General features: G+C 34.3%; 1 pseudogene; it reads left to right on the top strand.

Annotated features, from left to right (window-relative positions):
* The first annotated feature begins 388 nt into the window (after nt 1-388).
* On the top strand, nt 389-1,566 carry LOC143387610 (E3 ubiquitin-protein ligase RING2 pseudogene; annotated as a pseudogene).
* Nucleotides 1,567-6,530: the final 4,964 nt, after the last annotated feature.

Raw genomic sequence — 6,530 nt, 5'->3', positions numbered from 1 at the left:
CACAGCACCTCTTCTGTCACCTGTTCATACCCCAGGACTTCAACAACAACAAAAAAAATGTTGCTAGATTTTAAAATCTTTAAACACTTACTAAGATTCAAGTTGAATCACATAAAGGCTCAAGGTCCATTTTGAGGGTAAAAGTCAAAATATACATAAAATAACTTTTATCCCTTTAAAAGTTCACATATATTTTAAGTAAAAATACAGATATCACACTATAAAGCAATTAAAATATAAGTTACTGTTTATTTAATATAAGCAATTGGTCTAATTTCCTGACAGATTCCATCGTCTCTTAAATTCTATCTAAAAATTAGATAAATAAGGCCTCCTCCCTCGCTCGCTTCTTCCCGCCCTCACCGTAGCGCCGGCCGAGCCGGCTTCCCCTCCGTCTCTCATGAATATTGAGCGGCCCCTGTTGTATTTCCCGAGCTCCATTGCGGAAGCCGAGGCTCGCCTTATTGTGCGGAGGCGCCGGCGGCTGCGGCGGCTGATACCTGAGTCTCGCTCCGGCCGCGGCCAGCGGAGCCCCGGGCTGGGGTAGGAGCCGCAATGTCTCAGGCTGTGCAGACAAATGGAACTCAACCATTAAGCAAAACATGGGAACTCAGTTTATATGAATTACAACGAACACCTCAGGAGGCATTAACAGATGGCTTGGAGATTGTGGTTTCACCTAGAAGTCTACACAGTGAATTAATGTGCCCAATTTGTTTGGATATGTTGAAGAACACCATGACTACAAAGGAGTGCTTGCATCGTTTTTGTGCAGATTGTATTATCACAGCCCTTAGAAGTGGCAACAAAGAATGTCCTACTTGTCGGAAAAAGCTAGTTTCCAAAAGATCACTAAGGCCAGATCCAAACTTTGATGCACTCATCAGCAAAATTTATCCAAGTCATGATGAGTATGAAGCTCATCAAGAGAGAGTATTAGCCAGGATCAACAAGCACAATAATCAACAGGCACTCAGTCACAGCATTGAGGAAGGACTGAAGATACAGGCCATGAACAGATTACAGCGAGGCAAGAAACAGCAGATTGAAAATGGCAGTGGAGCAGAAGATAATGGTGACAGTTCACATTGTAGTAATGCATCCACACATAGCAATCAGGAAGCAGACCCTAGTAACAAATGGACCAAAACATCTGATGATTCTGGGCTTGAACTTGATAATAACAATGCAACAGTGGCAATTGATCCAGTAATGGATGGTGCTAGTGAAATTGAATTAGTATTCAGGCCTCATCCCACACTTATGGAAAAAGATGACAGTGCACAGACAAGATATATAAAGACTTCAGGTAATGCCACTGTTGATCACTTACCCAAGTATCTGGCTGTGAGATTAGCTTTAGAAGAACTTCGAAGCAAGGGAGAATCAAACCAGATGAACCTTGACACAGCCAGTGAGAAGCAGTATACCATTTATATAGCAACAGCAAGTGGCCAGTTCACTGTATTAAATGGCTCTTTTTCTTTGGAATTGGTCAGTGAGAAGTACTGGAAAGTGAATAAACTCATGGAACTTTATTACGCACCCACCAAGGAGCACAAATGAGCTTTTAAAAACCAATTCTGAGACTGAACTTTTTATAGCCTGTTTCTTTAATATTAAAGATGTACCATCATTACTTTTATGGACAGATCTTGGATATGTTGTTCAATTTTTCTTTCTGAGCCAGACTCGTTTACACTTTTAGAATCATTTCCCCTTAATTTAAGATTTACTTTTTGGAAGGGACTATAGTTATTCAGTACTTTTGCTTTCCTTTGAAGAATATATCTAAGTTGTGTGCTTTCACAAAGTATGGTTCCATTGGGAGCACCTTTGACTTGGGAATTTTTCATAGTTCTGTATTCTTAAGTGAAGATTCAGTTGGCCGTCCTTTTCTGTCTCCCCTCAAAAGTTTTTTAGGCCTACAGATTGTTAATATGTATTCTGACTTTTTTTCCTTGGAGTCTTGTATATTTATAGTTTTCTATACAAACTGTAGTATCTTCATGAAGACTGAGGCTCAAACTTACTGTGCTTAAAAACAATTCTCATAGGATTATTATTTTCATGGTATTTTCTTCCATAATATCTCGTTTTTAAAAAGAGGTTCTTTATGAACTTGGTGTCCATTGTCATGCAATGTTATTTTTTTTCCCTTTTTTCCTCCCTGTAAGTTTAGATGTTCTGGTCTTGGGGAAGAGAATCAAAACCTTAAGTTATTTGAGCACATAGGTCATTGACATATTTCACTGAAGAAAGAAAAATTAAATTGATAGTAATACGTAGTCCTCAATTGTTTATTTAAGCTTTTTGTATTAGTTCCTACTGTCACTTTAGTTCCTTTATTATGTGTTTGATTTTTTTTACCCTATTAAAATATCAGAAATATGGAGATACTTTGCACTTTAGCCTTGATGAAAAGTACAAGATATGTTCAAAGCTTCCCTAATTCTTTTCTTATTGGTAGCCACATAAGTTTTGAGAACAATGTGGTACATGGAAAAAATAGGTTTGCTTCTGTTTGAAAAGTGTGCTTAGCATTTTAAGTTGCTATACCAGTGCATAAATTTGGTGCTCTGCTAATTATACTCTGTAGAAGTAGATTAATAGAGCTTAAGCCCTGCTTTGATAAATAGTGAAAGGTAATTCTGTAGAAGAATGTCAGCCACTACAACAGGGTGAAGTTATTCTTCTCTTACTAGTTTTATATTACGGGACAGTGTTGACTGGGAGCCAGAAGGCTTTATGCTAACAGGTCAGAAAAAAGATTGACTTATATGTTCATTCCTGTCCTGATTGTAGGTATGTTTTAAATTTTATATTATCCACAGTATTTACAAAGACATGTTTTGCATTGAGAAATTAACCCTAAAGTGTTTTGAGAGGAGGGAGTAGACCTCTAATACCGATGTAACTAAAGTCTGTCTAGTCATTGTAAATATTTATCTGTCAATTTTGACAGATTGGGGCCAGCTTGATGTTTTAAATCTTGAGTATAAAAATTTAAAGGCTTATTCAATTTTTTACCATTTTATTGAATATATTTGAAATCTGTTTTTACAGTTTTTTTGGTAATTGTGCCATGAAATTTGAAAACCACCAAAAATTAAGAGAACTTTTATAAATTTCTTTTCTGGTGTAATGTTAAGTTGTATAGATTATTAATGCATGTCCAATGAATATAACCCTGGTTTTGTGATAAATCTGCTTAGATTTTACTGGTGACATGTTAGATTAGTGGTTGCATTAAATAACTAGATTCCCATTGTGGTTATTAATTGAAATTGTCTTTAAGCAGAAAGTTATTTGTGACTATAAGCTTTGTGCTTAGAGAATGTATGTGTTTTTATCTGTCAGTATGGGAGGACATAAACTGTTTGCATCATTAGTGAAGTCATTGGATGTGTAATCCTTTGCAAGATGTAATTATAGGTATTTCATAGAACATTGAGAGTGTGTGTATATATGTGTGTGTGTGTTGTGGCAGGGGAAGTAGAGATTGTTGGCCATCACTACTGGCCAGGGGTTCGTAAATACAAGTAATTTCTGTAACCACGGGCTCAAATGACTCACCAAACTTGATAAAGGCCTTTGTATACATTATTTTTTTAAGTTTATTATGGTAATATATATATAGTCAATTTACCATTTTAACTTTTTGGGGGGTGGGTGGGTGAGGGGAGACAGAATCTGGCTATTTGCTTAGGTTGGCCTCAAACTTCAGGACTCAAATGATCCTTCTGTCTCAGCTTTCTGAGTAGCTGGGACATGGAGGCTCACTCCACCATGCCCAGTTCATTGGGATAAGATACCTTTACAGTGTGGTGTAATGTTTACCATTATCTATTTCCAAAACTTTTTCATCATTCCAAAAAGAAAGTTTATACAGTAAATAATCTCCATAAACTCTTCCCTTGTTATGTGACTGGATAATAACATATGTAAATACCATATTTTGTTTACTCATGTATTAATAGACACTTTTTGGTATTGTAACATTATAACAAACATTATTACTATGTAAGTATAAAATAGAGTCCCTGCTTTCTATTTAAGATATATAGGTAGAAATGGAACTACTAGATCATACTGTAATTCTCTTTGATTTTTTTGAGGTACTCCAAAGTTATTTTCCAGTGGCTGCAACATTTTACATTGCCATCAGCAGTGAATAAGAGTTGCAGTTTTATACATCTCTGCAAAACTATTTTTTTTAAAATAGCAATCCTAATTGTTATATTTAACCATCCTAATGGGTGTGTCCTCCAACTGTAGTTTTTACATTTCCTTAATGACTTTTGATGTTGAGTATGTTTTCATGTACTAGTTGACTATTTGTGTATCATCTGTAGAGAAATGTGTATTCACATCCTCAGCTCCTTCCACCACCATCACTGCAGGTATCAAACCTAGGGACTTGTATGTGCTAGGCAAGCATTCTTATCACTAAGCTTCATGTCCAGTGCTTTATTATTAATATTACTTTTTGAGATGAGGTGGGTGTCTTAATATGTCATCTCATCTGACATTGAACTCCTGGGCTCAAGCAGTTCTGCCTCTGCCTCCCAAGGAGCCGAGACCACAGGTGTCCTGGCTCCTTTGCCCATTTTAAATTAGGTTGTTATTGGGTTGTACAAGTTCTTTATATATTCTGGAAATTATTATATGACATGCAAATGTTACCCCATTCTGTGTCTGTGTGTATGTGTGTTTTTTTTTGCTCTTGATCAGTATCCTTAATGTACAGAAATGTTTAATTTTGATGAAATCCATTTTATCTATTTTTTTCTTCTGTTAGCTGTGCTTTTGGTGTCATTGAAGAAATCATTGTGCTATCCAGTAAAAAATAAATAAATAAATAAATAAATAAATAAAAATTAGATAAATAAAAGTGAAGAACTAATCAATCTTTCCTTTAAACTTTTATATCACCTCTCATTCTCATTTCAGCTTACTTGGAAGTCTGCATATAAAACTGCTTTAGTTCATATATGTACCTCTATGTGTATCTCCCTAGCTAGCTTCTCTGGTTCTGCTTGACACCTTAGCTGCCTCTCAAAGAGTTAAGCATAGCAAGAGGTGTGCTCAGACACAAGGGCTTTTTAAAACCTTGATGGGCAAAAGTACAAAAACACTCATTTCAAAGCTTCCAGCTGTTCAATTTAACTGGAAAAAGAGACCTGAGTTTACCTTTGAGGCTGTTTTTTGAGCAATAACTTGATAAATAAATTTGAGCAATAACTTATTCTAATTATAGTTCATATATTCCACATATAACTCTAAACTTTCAGAAATTGAAGCTTTCAAAAGAAAAGTATACTAAATAAATATATTATAAATTATTTTGTTATTTATGCATTTTTTTGAAAAGCCTACTGAACCAAATATTTTATTATCAGCTCACTCACTATTAGTAAGAACAGTGACCAAATATGGCCATATTTAGTTTTCAACATATTGTCTGTATTTTTTTTTCACTGAAATAATAGATCTGTGTACTTGCAAGAGACTTCATAGCTAAAGACAGTCATTATCTGACCCTTTATTCAAAAAGTTAGCTGAACTTTTTTTCCCAGATACCCATAAGACAGATACTTTGTTTTTGAAGAAACATTTTATTATTTGGGCTCCTACTCTTCTACATAGACTAAATATGCAAAAATAAAAAAAAAATACTAGTCAGAAAAATAATATTGACAACTGCTTTAGAGAATGGGGGTACTTTCTGAAGTGCTGAAAATTCTTTAAAACTTAATTATGGTGGTAGTTTTAAAACTGTATACATTCATGAAACTCATCAAATTTAAATTGGTAAGTCTTGTTTTATGTAAAATGTCAGACAACAAAAACACTAAAATCTAACTTGAAGATAAATTAACCTCATTGTCATATTTGGTTAATAAAAGCATCAAAACTGAAAAGTACTGAAAGGACTTAATAGCAAAAGTTATTATCAGATGGTCCGATCTATAAGATTTTTTAAATAAATGTTTCTCCAGTTTGTAATATGAACACATAAAAATGCAGAACTCCAGAAATGTGTTCTTAACTATTATATATAATACCCTATACTGTGAATTATTAAATATATTTTAATTTAGATGCCACATTCAACATGAGTCTTCATCCATGTACCAGGAGGTTGAAGACAAGGGAGCAGTTAATTATTTGGGGATGAAAACTGTGCTTTCTAAGGATACCCAAGCTGAAGTTCCAGAAGAGTTTAAAGAACTATTTAGAAACATATTACATATAAAATCAATGACCATTTAACAAATTTATTATAAACTAAGTGTATTTAATAACTCAGTGAGTTCAAAGGAAAAAAGAAACAGCATTTAATCTGAATCATCCAGATTTCCTGCATTAAGAGCTCTCTCTTATTGTACTAGTATATATATATTTTTAATATTGAGAAAAAAAAGTGAAAGCCTTGTTTATGTTAGAATACAATGTTACTGGATTTCAATATCAAGGTTTTGACCATTTTATGAAATAACACTTGTCCATTTTCTACTGCATTTATG

This window comes from Callospermophilus lateralis, unplaced genomic scaffold, assembly GCF_048772815.1.
Source record: "Callospermophilus lateralis isolate mCalLat2 unplaced genomic scaffold, mCalLat2.hap1 Scaffold_146, whole genome shotgun sequence".
NCBI lineage: Eukaryota > Metazoa > Chordata > Mammalia > Rodentia > Sciuridae > Callospermophilus > Callospermophilus lateralis.
The sequence above is the reverse complement of the archived record's forward strand: the minus strand, read 5'-3'. Positions and strand labels throughout refer to the sequence as shown.